This window comes from Passer domesticus, chromosome 19 (assembly GCF_036417665.1).
Source record: "Passer domesticus isolate bPasDom1 chromosome 19, bPasDom1.hap1, whole genome shotgun sequence".
Classification (NCBI taxonomy): domain Eukaryota; kingdom Metazoa; phylum Chordata; class Aves; order Passeriformes; family Passeridae; genus Passer; species Passer domesticus.
In genome coordinates this window covers 3,282,391-3,297,977 of record NC_087492.1, presented here as the reverse complement: position 1 = coordinate 3,297,977, position 15,587 = coordinate 3,282,391, and the positions used below count along the sequence as shown (strand labels likewise).

Genomic DNA, 15,587 nt, shown 5'->3' with positions numbered 1-15,587 from the left:
AAAGTTGTTTGATGCAAATGCGACCATCTGCATCCTCGCAGCTGACACAGTTTTTAAAGATGGGTTTGTCAGCAGGGGCGGGGGGAGCTTGATGGGGAAGAAGAGCCAGGAGCTCCCAGGAGCAAACTGGGAGTGCCTGGGGGGGAAAGCAGAGGAGCTGAGTCAAGAAATTGCTGGTTATCAAAGCTGTAGGTGACTATTAAAGTCTGGAGTGGTGATCACAAGTCATCAGACCATGCCAGCTCATGGCACTGCTTGTCTGAGCCCAGTAACTGCCCAGGTATGTGCTGACCAGACCTGCTGTGACACAAAACACAGGGAAATTCAGCTGCCAGGTTCCACCCTGCCCTGCGCAGAGACCTGGGCCTCTTGTTATGGGTTTAATTACTGTCAGGGACAAGGCTGAGAGTCCTCAAACTGAGATCTCACAGTGGTTGTGATGGAGAGGAGGGAGGTGTGATGCACATAGAAGCTTTTGTTTTGCTGTGACTAAATCTAAGCTGCAGGTTTCTGAGGACAAGTGCCAGCCTGTTCCTCCCCCCTGCAGTACTGGATGCTTGAGGGCAGTAAATAATAATAATAACAACAGTGTTAATGGCTGTTTGTTCACACTTGCTGCTTGGCTGCCAAACTTTGGATAACTCAGTAAAACTGAAACCCTGAAATGTTGCACTGACTTTTCTAGAACTTGCTCTGGGCTGACTGCTGATTTCATCCTAAAGTAATATGGTAAAATGAGCTGTGTCCATTCCAGGCTTTTGAAAAAGAGCCAGAGGAAACATTTAGCCCCTAATGCTTCCCTGCTGGCAGCCTTGGTCAGGTTGGGTGGAAGGGAGCTCCTTGCTGAGTCCTCAGTGCTCCTACCCCAGGGAGGCTGCAACAACCCCACCTGAACTCTGCTGCAAAGGGCAGGGAGCTGCACCCTGGAAATCTTCTGTATTTCAAAGAATGCTTGCTTTGGCACCTGTGTGCTTTGCCCTGGTGTGGTGGAACTGTGGCTGAAAGCTTTTAGCTGAATTTGCAAGCATCAACTCCCTTGCCAGTGTGAGTGTGAATGAGAGAAATGAGGAAAATGACTCTTCCTAGTCAGGAGAGGGGATTGGGCTGGCACTGTCTGTGGCTTGGGACACCTGGTTTGAATTCTTCACATGACCCTGTGCTCCTGAGAGCTGAATTCTCTCCTGATTTCTAGAGGAACTCAAACTGCTCCTGCACAAGCAGCCCATGCCAATCCCTGGCACTCCCAAGGCAGATCCCTTCTTAAGATGAGTGTGCAGAGTTTATTGTCTCACACCTAGGAGCTGCATGAAATACTGTTAGAAAAACAGCACTTTTTGTTGCAGAGACTTAATTACTGGTGCATTAATCTAACACTTCTCACCCTTCATTTAAAACCATGTTTTCTGCTATTTCTCTTGAGCTCCCTTAATTGGGGCATGAGAGCTCACAAAACCTTTGACAGCAATTGTCTAAAACTCCCCACGGGGCCCAGGTATCTTATTTTGTGGTGTTTCAGGTGCCTCTGAGAGCTGTGTTTGCAGTAACTCAGGAATACCAAAGCCTGGGGACACTTGTGTGCCTGCATCTTAGGCAGAAGGATGCACAAATTACTCTGTCAAAACTTGGTCCCGTTTGGAGTTCACCTTACAAGCAGCCTGGTTCTCTATCTGACAGTAGAAAACCAAATGTAGCAACCTGATTTTTAATGGATAGCTTTTTCTGCAAATAATAGTATTTATGGGCATTAAAATATTATTTAAGTCAGTTTTTGGGAGCAAGCATGAGAGTTGCCTGGTTTTCTTATAGGAGAGATCAGACTGAGTGGATAAGGTGAACAGAGAAGCTGAGAAGGTGGCTGGGAACAGGAGCTTTATATTACCTCTGGAAGGCTGATTTCTGCTCCTTCTGCTCTGTGTCAGTGCTGCTTCTCTCCAAATCCATTAGAGAAACACTTAACAGAAAAAGGCAACCCCTTGAGAGAGCCTTCCACCTCCTGGAGAGATTTGGAGGAGAACTTGCATCTCTCTCCATTAGAGAAAAAGTACTTTTAGCTTTTAAGTTCAAATGATGGATCCAAACAACATATGCTAGGAGTGAACACAGTCTTGCTGGGAGAGGACTTGCCAAATCTAAGGCTGCTCTAGCAATAAATAATAATCCTAATTAGGCTCCTTCCCTCAGGAGCACCCAGTTTTGTGATATTGATACAACATGGCACTGGAGCCTCCCATCTTTAACAGCTATTCAGAACACCACTGAAGTGTTAAAAAAACCCCACCACACACAGAAAAACACTTTTCTTGAAAACAGACACTTAGAGCAAGTCACATTACTTGTGACTGTATTTTCCTATTGCTGTGTATCAGCTACTCCTGGAAATGAAGGGGAAAATGGAACAGCAGCTGGTCTCACTGCTGCACTGCTATGCAAGACAGGGAAAGCAGCTATTTTACAGGAATACTGATTGCAGTGGGAGAAAACCATGAACACTTTCATTTTATCACAAGACTCAGTTTCCTGGTATCAAACATCTCTGCAATAGAAACCTTAGAGTTTGCCTTTCAAGAGGCAAAATCTCTTTAGAAGAGATCTCTGGTGTGTTAGAAGGACTGCAGATTTCATCTGTCACTGAAAATCCTTCTCTGCTCCCTCTACAAACATCCAAACATCAAATGGTGGAGCCCTTCCAAGGCTGTCAGCTCAAATATCATTTTCTGGCCTGGAAGATGCTTAGAAATGGAAGTTTCAGAAACAGAGATGAGAAAACACCAGTCCCAACTTCTCCATGCTTGTTACAGAAACTCCCACTACATGCATTGCCCCTTGCTGCTGGTTCAGCTGCAAGGCTGGGAACTCATCTCTTTTTTCCCTCTGGACGTCTGAGCTTTGGCTTTCTGCTCCAGATGAACCTTGAAAGGAGTGAGAGGAAATGAGTGGTGCTTTTCCAGCAGCAGCTCTGCCAAGCCCAGCCAGGAAGCCGTGGCTGACGTGCCATGAGCAGCAGTGCTGCAGCAAGGGGGACTCTTAGTGCCTTTGTTGTAGCAGAATTTCAGCACTGCTGGGGTAGGAACACCCCAACAGCTTGGTAACTGAGCCTTCACCCCCTTGTGTCCTCATAAATAAAACATAAAGCAGCTCCTGCAGACAGCAGTGTTCTAATAAATCATGTAAATAGGCTGGGAGATTCAGTGCCCTTTATTCCACTGGAGTCCTGTAACTCAGCTGTTAATTGGATCTGGGATAAAAGCTGTTTTACTGCGTGCTCCCTAAGCAGGATTCTGTAAAGTTCTGTCCACAATCACAACCTACAGCACAGTCTGCTTTGTTTTGCTCCTGCCCAGCACAAGGAGGAGAGCAGTAAAGCAGCACAGCCAAACTCCAGAGAATTTTCCTTGTGGCTCTCCCAGGCTGTTCCTGTTTGCCCTGAGAGTGTCCCAAGGAAGGTTCATCCTGGTTTTTGCAACCCCACACCTGCTGAAACAGGGCTGCTTCTGCCTCCAGTCCCAAAGCAGTGGGTCCCAAAGGGCCTGGCAAAGTGAAACCCCTTTGGAGCAATTATCTAAGGCTGTTCTAACCAGCAAATATTTTATCCTAATGGTCTTTCGTAAAGATCTTGGAAAATTCTGATGGTTTAATTGACATGATGCACCTTTTCAGCTGGGAATTTCATCAATGAAACAGATGTGGGATGTACAACAAAAAAGGCATTTGAAGGGTTTTTGCTCCCTTGGGTAAGTGAATACCAAATCCGTTTGCTCCTTGGCTTCCACTAATTGCATCACAGAAGAAATTTGAGGCTTTTTAAGGACAGCTGGTTAAAGAAATTAATAAAACCTCTACCTATGGAACTGAGGAAAGATGAGCTTTTTTTTTTTTCAGTGTTTTCTCTCAAAACACAAATCCTAAAAAATTTAGGAAGAAGGTTTGCTGTGAGGTCTCTTGTCTAGAGGTTGTCACCTCCCTGGTCCTGTCCTGTGGCATCAGCTGAGGATGTGGCCCCTGTCCCCTGCCAGCACCTGCTCTGTGCACAGAAAGCACCCAGGGCACTGACTGGGCTCGTTGTTTACACACCTAACCTGAACCAGTATCTAGGAGCAACAGCAACATAATTAGCTTTGGCAATTAACACTGCTTAACTGAAGCTGCTGTAGGACCAAAGGCACTTTTTTAGTGTGCAGAAGCAGCAATTAGCATTTCATTAAGGTAACAAGCCTGGCTAAGACTCCTGAGCCTGCTGGGGTCTACTGATCTAATTTTGGGATCCATCGATAAGCCCTGGGGGCATTAAAGTGAGATGCATCAAGGCTTTCACCACCACCACGCTGGAAAAGCTGACAGGAAAGGGGTGGGAAGGTTTTGTCCCTTCTGGGTTAGTTTGCAGGGCAGCTGTGAGGTGTCACTGGGCAGCACAAGCTCTGGAAAGCACACGCTGCAGTTGGGGCTGCACAAACCAAAAACTGAAACTGGGGTCTCATGGGACCCCAGGAAGCACAGCTGGTTCAGGGAGGCTCTTCCATCTCCAGCTTTCAGATTTTACCTCCAATTTTTATCCATATCCCCAAGCAAACATCTTTTTTGTTCATTTTCTGAGGGAGGATCTATTTCTGCACCAGTTTCACATTCAGTTCTTTGGCTGGTTTGGTTTGAAACATTACACATGTGTTGGGAGAGACACATCTTTATTTTTAGTGGCTTCTGGGGTTTTTTAAGTCTTGCCTGCAGCTGTGGCTTGGTGGTTTGTTCACCTTAAATCTGAGTCAGGGAAAGTAGAGCTGGCTGCACCCAGGCTGCTCCTGCTCTGGGTCAGAGTGAGCAGGAACAGGCACTGCACACAGGGGACTTGGGATGCTGGGCATGCATCACAGCTTTAGAGCACCAGGTTTCAAAAGCCAGGGGCTGTGATATAGTGCACGTCCCTCCCTCCCATCAATCATGCACATTAAACTCCAGCAAACAGTGTTTAGTGGTTTTTCTAGGAAATACCACCATAGAATCAGCAGCAAATACCTTTTTTTTTTACTGTTCTTTGGCATAACATGGGACAAAACCCATCCTGCTATGGTATTTTCTGGTGTTCAGGGTTATTACCAATGCAGTTGTTAGTGGAATGTCTATTCCTGTGCTTTATGTAATCAGTAAATTCCAGTGATCTGGAAGTTTGCTTAAAAAGTAGACACAGACTTGTACTTCTATGAAAGAGACTGATGTGATAAAGTCAGGAACTTTCTAAACTGCACTTTTATTGGGAAGTGTTTCTGTAGCAGGGCTTTGGTGTCTCTCTTCTGAATCAAAGCTGTTGGATTTTGGAGAAACCTTGCTATAGGATCTGCACTCTGCATTTCCATAAGGGCTTCCTCAAAACAGCTTGTTTCTGGACATGCAAGGAAAGTAGGAATGCTTTCCTGTTTCCTCCTTACCAGGGAGGACAAAGCGTGCTCCTCCATTCACTCTTCACTTTGATTACATGCAAAGTTTTATTTTATTTGATGTCTGGCTATGTCAGGCTTGGGATTTTTGAGGGGAAGGATAAGACAAAGGTTTCTGATTGGCTTCCAGGGAGTTTGTGCCTCTGAGCTGCAGAGAGGGGAAGGAGCCTGGCAATGGGACATCATTCTCAAACTGGGGACAGGCTCCCTCCTTGTGATGTTGGTGTTCAAGGCCCTCTAAAACTCTGTGACCCCAGCGTGGTCAGCAGTGTTTGTCACAGCTCATTACACAGCAGGAATGTGGAAGCTCAGTGACCTTTCCCAGAGGGACAGGCAGAAAAGCAACAGCACAAAAGAGGGAAGAAAATGTTGTACACATTGGAAGATAAATAACTGAATGTTATTGTGATGGAAAACACTGGGCTGACAATGGGCAGGGACAAAAATGGTCCTTTAAGGGTGTTGGTTCTGGGGTTTGGACTTCTATTTGTTCAACTGGGTGCAGCTTCCCTTGCTGCCCTGCTTGGCTGTGAGGGAATTTCAGCTGGGGGATAACTCTCAGGTCCAAGTTAAAGTGGGATGTGGGGAATCTGAGCTCCTTGATGATGCACTGGAACTGGGGATGTCTTTCCTGGCCTCCTTCTGCCAGGCAAAGGAAGGAAGAGGCCCAAAGTGACATTTTTAAACCTATTAAAAAGTCAAGGCAAACTCAGCCTTTGTTCTCAAAGCTCTCCAGCGTCTGCAGTGGGGGACTGGAGCCCTTGGGACTGCTCCCAGCTGTGAATCCAGAGTTTCTCCTTCAAACAGGTCCAGGTTTCCAACCATCTTGTTCCCCCTTTCATTTTACTTCCAGTTTTTATTTAATCTGACTTCTCCAGTCTCCTGAGACAAACTGATTAATTCTTTTCCCCTTCGTAGTCCCCCGAGTCCCTTGTTCAATCTTTCCTGCCTCAGTGAGATCTTAATAAATGCTGCCTGTGGCTGGAAGTGGGATTGGGTCTTGGCACTGTAATTAATTCTTTACTTCCTCCATGGCTTCAATATGCTATTTACAGCTGTCAGCCCCTGCAGGAGCAGAGGTTTGCAGACTGCCTCCAACTTTTGCCTCTGATTAATGTGTTATATCCTCCTTGCTTTCTCCTTGCTCTTTTGCATCTCTTGCTTTGCCCTGTATCCAGTTTAGTGTTAACACAGGAAAGCACTGATGGACTTCCAGGCAAAATGCAATCTTGGAGACAGCAATTGCCAGGATTTTCTGTTTGCTTATGCTCTGTTATTTGAAAGCCTCTTAGTCCAGGCCTGCTTGTGACAGGACATCCAGACCCTTGCAGCAGCACGACCATGCTCTGACTGTAATCTCCCTAATTGCTTTCTGTAGCCTCCAGTAGCAGCTTGGGGGATTTTAACTCCAGCACAGGAACTGTCAGTCTGGATGGAAGCAGCTTGGAGGGAGGTGGGTGAGACACAGAAATGGTTTGGGGAACTGGAAGGTCTGAATGAGGGAAGGGTTTGTGGCTGTTGGCAGATCAGCACAGGGGAGCAGTCAATGCTTGAAGCCTGCAAATACTACAGAATTATGTAGGCTGATACCACAAAATATAAATAGGAGTGGATCAAAATTAATCTGGGGATAATTGGGTGGAGTGGGGGAGCCTGCTCCAGCAGGGAAGGAAGCCCCAGTGCTGGCCCTGTGTTATCCTGAGGGAAATGCCTCAGCCTGGGACCTGCCCAGGCTTTCAGCAGTGAGCTGGAAAGCTGCATTCAATATGCCAGTGAGGAAGCAAATGCAAATTTCCTCCTTCTCTCTCTTTTGGGTGAGATTTATGCCACCTCCACATGCACAGCCTCCTGGCAGCAATAAATCACAGAGGGGGAGGGAATGCTGCAAGGAAAGGGATACCCTGCAGTTTCTGTGTGCAGGGCAGGGAGAAGGGATGTGTGGGGATCAGCAGCTGCTTCCAGGCATCCCAAACCTTCTGCAGCACAACTCCCACTCCTTTCCAGCACTACCCTGGAGACCACACACCAGAACCTAGGGATTTACTTTTTTGTCATCCCCCTTCCCTCCCTCCTGTGCCAAGGCTGTGTGTGCCCAGTCTGGGATGGAGCCATCAACCTCATCTTGGCACAGGGGTCTGTTAGAGATGAGCCCTTCCCCTGCTCCATGCCAGAGTTCTCTCCAGCATCTGATGGATCTCCCAGGCTGGGCTGCATTGCAGACCTGAGCCAGGGGTCTATCCCCACCCCCTCACCCACTGGGACCCATGGAAAGTGCACCTGGTGTCTGGGTTCAGCCCAGGAAAGCACAGGAGCCACACAAATAAAAGCACCCTGGGAGCATTTCTCATTTGGGGAAGCTCCAGCAGCCCCCTCTCCTCAGTGGTGTTGGCAGCTGTGCTCAGCTCTGCCCTGCTCAAAAGGCAGGGCCAGGCCAGGCACGGGCACTGCAGGGCAGTAGCTCAGTGCTCTGCTCCTTTTGCACCTCCTGAAGTGCCCAAGAAGCTGAGCTGAGAAACCTCCTTGCCTTCCCCCAGCAGCCTCAGCCTCCTCCTGGCCTTACCTTGCAGCTCCTGGGCTCTGCTGGGCAGCTCTGAGGCAGCACAGGAGCTGCTGAATCCCCTTCAGCTGGCCACCAGCAGCAAGGAACAAGAGGAACAAGTGCCCTGCAGTGCCCAGCACCCCTGCAGCTCCTCCAGGGGAATGAGCCTGGCTTCAACCTCTGGGAGAGGCATTTGGCTGCTGCCTGGAAGCACCTGACCATGCTTTAATCCCCTTTCAGTGCAGAGCTCTGACGAGCCCCCAGCAGAACTAGGACAGCTAAAAATACTCAAGAGCACAAAGGAAGTTGTAATTTGGGTAGGAGTGAACTGAACTGATTGATCTCGAATCAAAAGGTTCAAGAGGTGCAGAACGTGGTCTCATCAGGACAAGCATCAGAAAAGGAGCAAAGATGTGGCCCTGTCACAGAGCTCAAGGAAAGCAGCAAAACCAAAAGATTTTGCTAAATTTCACAGCAACAGCAGCAGAGGCTGTACCGGCAGTGCAGGGAGGTGCCTGCTGATTCTCCACCATATGCTGACTTTACCTTTACTGTCAGTCTAAATTCTGCCAATTATTAAATTATCCAACTTGCAGCAGGAACACAGTTAGATGTGATCCAAATGGTGTCACTACAATTATGGTAATTATCTGAAAACAAGCCAATTACCTCCCTCCTCCTCGTGCCAGTTGGTACCAAGATAGCAGCTGTTCCAGGCAAATTTGTTATCACGTTACTGTACATTTGTTAAAGGTTGAGGTTATAGATTCTAGCCTTTTAAATATTAAAGATGCTATAAAGTCATGGAGTGTATAACATATTAGGATTTTTTTAAATGTCGGGAAGGGAGAAATTTCTTTTATATGCCAAGAGAAGCAGTGGGAAAGTGATTTACTCATGGTGGCTGAGTGGAAATGTGTACTTTGCAATCAGCATACAGCCAAGCTATAAATTAACCTGTGTCAGCTTGTTACCTCTACCCATGCAAAATGAACTAAATGCAGAAGTTTTCTGAGGGTCTTTTACATTTTACACCTTTCTTCAGAATTGGCATTCAGGGTGTTCCACACATCCAGAGGCATCTTGCAGGCTTGGCCCCCCTGCTGGATGCACTTTCAGCAGTTTGTTCAGTTTGTCAGGGGTTCTGGCTCATTTAATCATGGGAGGAGCAGCCCCTTCCTCATGGAGGGTGAAGGCAAAGCAGGGCCCAGCTCTGCCCCAGGCAAAGAGAGCTGGGCCAACATTGGAAACACTTCACCCCAGTGAAGAACCTTCTGAAAACTTGTGTTATCAAGGCATCTGCTATTTTTGAACCTGTTCATGTTAAGGACAGCCGTGCTTGAATCCTGAAGGTGTCAGACACACAAAGGCCAGCACTTGCAGCTCCTGCCAGGGTGCAAATGAAGCACCCTTAGAGCACAGGCCTCTTGTTTTGCTCAGACCTTCCTTGTGGAAACCAGAGTCTTTCATCTCATGTCAGCCACCATAACCTCACTTGGACTGACCTTAAGTTTTTTTTCCATGTGATGTTTTGAAATCTTTGCCTTTGATGTGGGTAAAATACTTCTTTCAATAAATGTCAAGAGCAGATTAAAGAAAATTAAATGGCAGAAAGAAGAGAGTCTGCCTTTTGGCTGGAACAGCATTTTCATGACAACTGAATGAACAGGCTATGAAAAATGTGAATTTTCCTCCCTGTGCTCAAGGTACATGCCAGTGGGATCTGTTTATATCCATGAGCTTTACACACACTCCCATGCATCTGTAATTCCCTGCAGCTTGTGTCAGCCAAGGCACAGGGCAGAGCTCAGTCCCTGGGAGCAGGTTAGTGGCATTAGCCTGCTGCTTTGCTTGAAATAATTAGCCATGCTCACAGATGACCTTCTCAGCAAGCCCCAAAGGCTGACAGATTTGGGTTATATTGAGCAGTGGAGGGAAGCACGTTGCAGAGAGCTGCTCCTGCAGAAATCCTCTCACTCCCCAGCAGCCCCAGGAGCTGGCACTGCAGCACCCACACACCTGCAGTGAGGGATTTCTCCCTCCCACAGGCAATGGATGCAGCCCCTGGGCTCCATCCTTTCCCTGGACATCCCTGGTACCTTCCACTATTCTTAACTGACACCATCTGCTTTGCTTCTCCTTTCCCAGAAAGTTCCTGTGGCTGTCAGAGCAACGTGCCAGGACTCTCTGAATTTGGAGTTGTATCCAGTCCCTCCTCCCTTGGCAGCACATGAAATACCACCTCACACAGGACAGCACAGGCTTTCTGTTCCCTCCTGATCACCACTTGATTCTTCCTTGGTGGCATTTAAGATTTACTTATTACCTTTATCCTTTCCTTCACATCATTTTCATGTTTGTTACATGTTAAAACTGCCTAGTTTAGATTTTTCTCAGTTAAGCAGCAAAACGTTCAGCCAACAAGGATTACATTGGATAGTGTTAAAAGAAAAAAAAAAAAGAAATTAAAAAAATAATCTAGGCAGCTGCCTGTCCAGTTGGAGTATTAGATGAGAGTGAGTGTGTAAACAGGTTTCTGCTTATCAGTCCTGCTGCTATCTGCTGCACACAAACTGCTCAGCCCCACAAAATCCAATTTCCAAGAGGTTAGAGGAGGAAGCTGTTTGCAGAAACACAGCAATAGAAATCTCCAAAGCCACAGCCCTCATTACACTGACACTGAAGAAAGAAATGATGCTTGACGACTCCTGGCACCCAAAACTGACATTTACTTTTGTGGCTTTGATTGGAATCAGCCCAGCTTTGCCATGGGATTGTTTCCTCTTGTTTTTCCCTGCTTGTGTGGTGGGTGGGAGAAAGCAGCTGAGCAGGGACTGGGCTTGGGGGGTCTGCAGTGAACAACCATCACCTTCTGTTTCCCCAAAAAAACCTTGGAAACTCCACTTGGGAACAGGCTGGCAGGAGAGACAGGGACACAGCTGCTGCCTCCCGTGGGTTCCCTGTCCCAGTCATGGAGGGAGAGGCCAGGCTGTGTGTCCAAGGTACAATCTGGAGCCTTTTCCCAAGACCTGGCTGTGGACAGAGGCTGCAGCTCAGTCCTGGAGGAGCTGAGCTCTCCTCTGGCACTGGGGAGGAAGGAGCACAGCGCTGGGAATGCTGCTGGACACTCTGTAGGTGACAGCAGGAAGGATGCAGCAGCATGCAGTGGCAGCAGGGATGTGAGATGTGGAAGGAAAAGGTCCCTGAGCCCTGTGGCAGGCAGGAGCTCTTTGTTTATTCCCAGATAGAGCGATCAGGAGCAGCCCGCCCACCTCCCCTCCCACACCTCCTGCCAAGGGCTGCTGCCCAGAAGTTCACTGCTTCAGTAAAACTGCAAACTGTGAGCTGATTAGATATTCATGGATACTCTTTCTTGATTAGCTCACCATTAATATTTCAATGGCAGAACTGGATGCACAGTGCCTCTCTGCTCTCTTCCTTCCTGCTTAATTAATTTTGACCATCGCCAACAACAGCCTCCGACAGATAGCAGAAATTGAAGTGGGCTGTTCTGTGACTTTGCTTGCTGTAAACAGCTATTTGCAATTCCTTTTCATACATCACCCACCCGTGACAAAGGGATCACAGCAGCAGAAAATGAGTCTCCCTCATAAGGACTTCAGAGCTCCGAGAGAACATTTGCTTATTCAATAAAAATAATCAAATAGACAATGCAGTGAGCACAGCTCAGCAGCAAGATTGGTGTCTCACCTAGTAATCAGCTGGCTGTTATGCTATTAAACAAAAAGAAAGGGAGAGAATTGTGAATTTATCTTTAAAAAGAAAGGGCCTTTGATGTAGGGTAGCTCATAAAAGCTGTGGTGTGGCCCAGCTGTGAGGAGATGTGATAATCACTGCAGCCCCAGCAGTGGTGGGAGCAGCACTTCATAAAATGCAGGTTGCATGGCTGCCTGATGCCCATCCATGGCTGATAACAGCACGTGCTGCTAATAGTCTGTTTGATTTTATTGATGTGCTCGAGATACACGGGGGCAGGAGGAGCAGTGAGGCAGAAATTACACAGCAGTGTTTGTTCCCCCCCACCCAGGGGACTGCCTGCCTTCATCCATCCCTCCTCCTCCTCCTGGGCCTGCAAGGATGGGGAGCCTTCCTGTGTGACACCAGGGCAGTTGTCACCTCCCAGATCCACAGGCTCCTGACACACTGCACTGGGATTGCTGTCAAGATGTGCCTACCTGGGCCAAAGCAGCACTGGCTTTACAGAAACAACATTCTTGCATTTCTGTGCTGCCACCTGAGCTGTAAAACAATCCCTCTGCTGCTGGACATGCTCCACATCTCCAGCCATTGCTGCAAACCATCTTGTCCCAGCCTGCAGCCTCTCCTTTCCTGGGAATCCCCCAGGATGGGACCCAAAGCAAGCAGGAAGGCAGGAGCAGCAGGTTGGAGCTCAGCTCCATCCCCTCCGTGCCGTAACTCAGGCTGTTAAACGCCTGGCCAGAGCTTGCCATCTGCTTCCAGTCTTCTAGGAATAACCACCGAGTAATTCAATCAAAAAGGAGAAGATCCTTGTTTCACTGAATCATAAGTCACTCCTCAAGTAATTATAATTTTATACCCCTATCAGGAGCAACAGGGGCTGTTCATTTTATGGGCTTTAGCAGCCAGAGCTCTGCTTCTGCCAAGGTTACGGCTGGGAGGAGAACCCAATTTCACATTTTCTCAGCCATCCAAGGCTTATCCATGTTTTTAGCTTTTTGGTTAGGCAAGTGAATAAAGCCCTGAAGGATCAAGGCTTTGTTCAGGAGTGCTGTTACTGTAGAACATGGAAAATGGTTTGGTTTTTTGGTCAGCAGAGCTGACCAAACCATCATGGAGCTGATTCCCACTGGTGTGAACATGCCCTGTCCTTTCAGGGCTCCTGCAGCACAGCAACAGCTGCCTAACCAGGGAGGAAAATCCTGCTTATCCCTCCCAGCAGCTGGAGGACACGTGGGGCTGCATCCCTCATGTGCTGCCCTAGAGAAGGCAGATGAGCTTGGTCCAGGGGAAAAGCCCACCTGCTTGCTCCATCCACAGTGCCTGGCATGCAACTCACAGGGCTCAACAAACTCAGCAGTCTTGAAAAAAATCCATAAAAGAGTCTCTTCTCCTTTCTGTTATGCTGTTTGGGGTGATTTCTCCACTTAATTGTGCAGTTTGTGCCCTCTGCCTTAGCCCCACTGTCCTTTCTGGGGGTCTTGCTCCACCTGCTCTTTCACTGCCCCGGGTGCTCAGCCTTTTATAAACAGATTTATTCCCCTGACTTTGGAAAGGGCTCCACCACGTTTCCATCTGTGTTTACACTCGGTGCAGGGTAAATTTCTCCTCTGAGCAGATCTGTTCCTTACCAGCAAAGGAATCCAGCTCAGCACAGGCTCAGACAGGAAGGCAGAGCAAAACATTTCCGAAGCAGAGCTGGCCTGGGAGCTGTGCTACGTGCCCACAGGAGGACAGAGACCTCTGCCAGACTCCCTGCATTGTCAGGCTGTGCAAAAAGGAAATGCATCTGGCCCAGAGCCACTGCTCTGTTCCCAGGACCAGCACCTCCCAGCTGTCCAGGACACTGAAGCCAAATCACAGCAAGAAAAGTGGGACTGAAAGTCCCACCAAAGGGTCTGTGCCACGGTCAGCAGCACTGCAGGAGGTGGAGAGATCCAATTGTCAGCTCTTCATTGCTCCTTTCTCAGGGGAATCCTCTCTCTCTGCACCCCTGCTCCTAAAGGCAGGCTGTGGTGCACAGATGTAGTTTTTAACTGCCTGGGCAATCTGTGACACCAAAGACAGGCAGCAGTGCCACCCAGATTTATCACTGTGTCACCAAGGCTGGGCCAGCCAGGGCCTGGAGTGACCTCCAAGGTGGAGCTACAAACAGCATGAGCTTCATCTAATCCCAGTAAAACAGGGTTTTTGAGGCACTGGGGGGCTCACTGCTTCACCCTAAATTTGATGTCAACCTTTAGGTTTTGGGGCAGCATGTTGGCGTTGGCAGACAGCTGATGGCTTCTCTATACTCGGCCCTGCTCTGTGTCCTGACAGGTCCTTGTCCCCAATTTCAGATGCCTTTTAAATTACAGCCAGCATCCAAGCAGCCCATCAAACACTTACATCTCCCCCCAAGGCCAGAGAATGTCTCCATGCTGCTAATACTGGTTTTAGCAAAAACTTCAGCATTGCCAGAGCCAGGGCTGGGCACTGGGGCTGACCAAAACTCCCTGGAATGCATCCCTGAGCAGACTGAACTGCAGACTGCTCCTGACAGACTGAGCTCCCTGCCAGCATCAGAGGGGACAGGGAGGGTTTTTTTCTCAGCATTACATCCTGCACTCTGTGCAGATGGATGAGTCAATAAAGATGATGTGATGTCTACACAATTGCTTCAGGATGCATGAAATTCAGCTGTGAGCTCCTTCTCCACAGCAAGGGAGGACATTCAGGTGGCCCTGGACAGGGCTGCAGGGTTGTCTCCAACAAACATGAGCTAAGCAAGGAGGGGGAATGGGAGAAATCAAATTGTTTGTGAAAAGGAACCTCAGCTGAACACAAAATTACACAGGAAGGAGGTAAGAGGATGTGATCCTGCTCAGCACTGTGGGCATGCAACAAGCAGGCTGGGCAGCCACTAATGACAGCTGTTAAATGATAAATGCTCTCAAGCTTTGCAGGGTCTGCTTTATTACACAATCTGAACTTGCATGGGAAGGGGGACCCTCTCCTGAAGTTGTTCTCTGCAGCAACAACCAACAAGATCAATTAAACTTCATGAAAAACAAGTCATTGTCAAAGCCATCCCTCACCAGCAATTCAAGACGGAGCCTGCTTGGAGAGATGAGGCTTGAGGAGCCTTTGGTAACACCCATGAGTCCCACCCTGGTGCCTTGAAAATGTTAGAATCCAGGTAAATGTAGAAGGAACAGCTGCCTGTGAACTGAAGGGAGAGTCACAGGCAGAGGGAATCAAATGAAATATGGATTTTCCCATCTGAAACACCTGACTCTGGCACAGTGCTGGGCTCCTTGGGGCTTGTATTTCCTCAGGGGCAGCACTGTTGGTGTCCCAGTGGCACTTGTTATTTGTAGTTTCCATTTATTACAAAGCACTGTTGTTATTTACAGAATATACTTTTTTATGGACTGTTACTGCATCCAAGTGCAATAACTGGTCTAAGCTCAAATCCCTGGGAGAACTGTTGAAAGAGAAGCAATTCAGACATATATTAATATGACAAGGATTTCCCCAGGTTTAAGGAAATAAAAAATATGTTTTGTACAAGTGAAATAGTTCTTTCTTGCAGCATAAAGCTGCTCTTTTCTGATGATAGCAATGAAAGAATATTGCTTCTGTCACTGATGCCACTGGAAATGTATTGCCCCTCTCCAAGAAGCCAGTGAAAGGACATGGCTGGTTTATTCTCTAAATGAGGCTGCTGAGAAATGCTCTGCTCCTGGCATCAGCCCAGGCACTCTGCTGTGCTGGGACCTGGCCTGCAGGGAGGCCAAAGGCACCAGGGCAGCAGCTCTGTGCCAAAGAGCACAGCCCACCTGGAGAGAATCACAGCACGCTTGGAGAGGTGAGCAGAGCAAAGGAATCTGTCCAAATGTCAGATGGAAATGAATCTCTGT

The 15,587-nt window shown here is 48.0% G+C and overlaps 2 protein-coding genes across 2 annotated transcripts in view; one reads left to right on the top strand and one right to left on the bottom strand.

Moving 5' to 3' along the window:
* SPATA22 (spermatogenesis associated 22) overlaps positions 1–11,211 on the top strand; it is a 41,438-nt gene extending 30,227 nt beyond the window's left edge. The window contains exon 10 of the transcript XR_010349208.1: positions 10,114–11,211. The gene's annotated coding sequence lies outside the window, so the exon portion shown is untranslated. The remainder of the gene's footprint in view (positions 1–10,113) is intronic.
* The window catches only part of LHFPL7 (LHFPL tetraspan subfamily member 7), a 57,017-nt gene that overhangs the window by 24,354 nt on the left and 17,076 nt on the right, over positions 1–15,587 (bottom strand). The gene's annotated exons all lie outside the window — the stretch shown is intronic.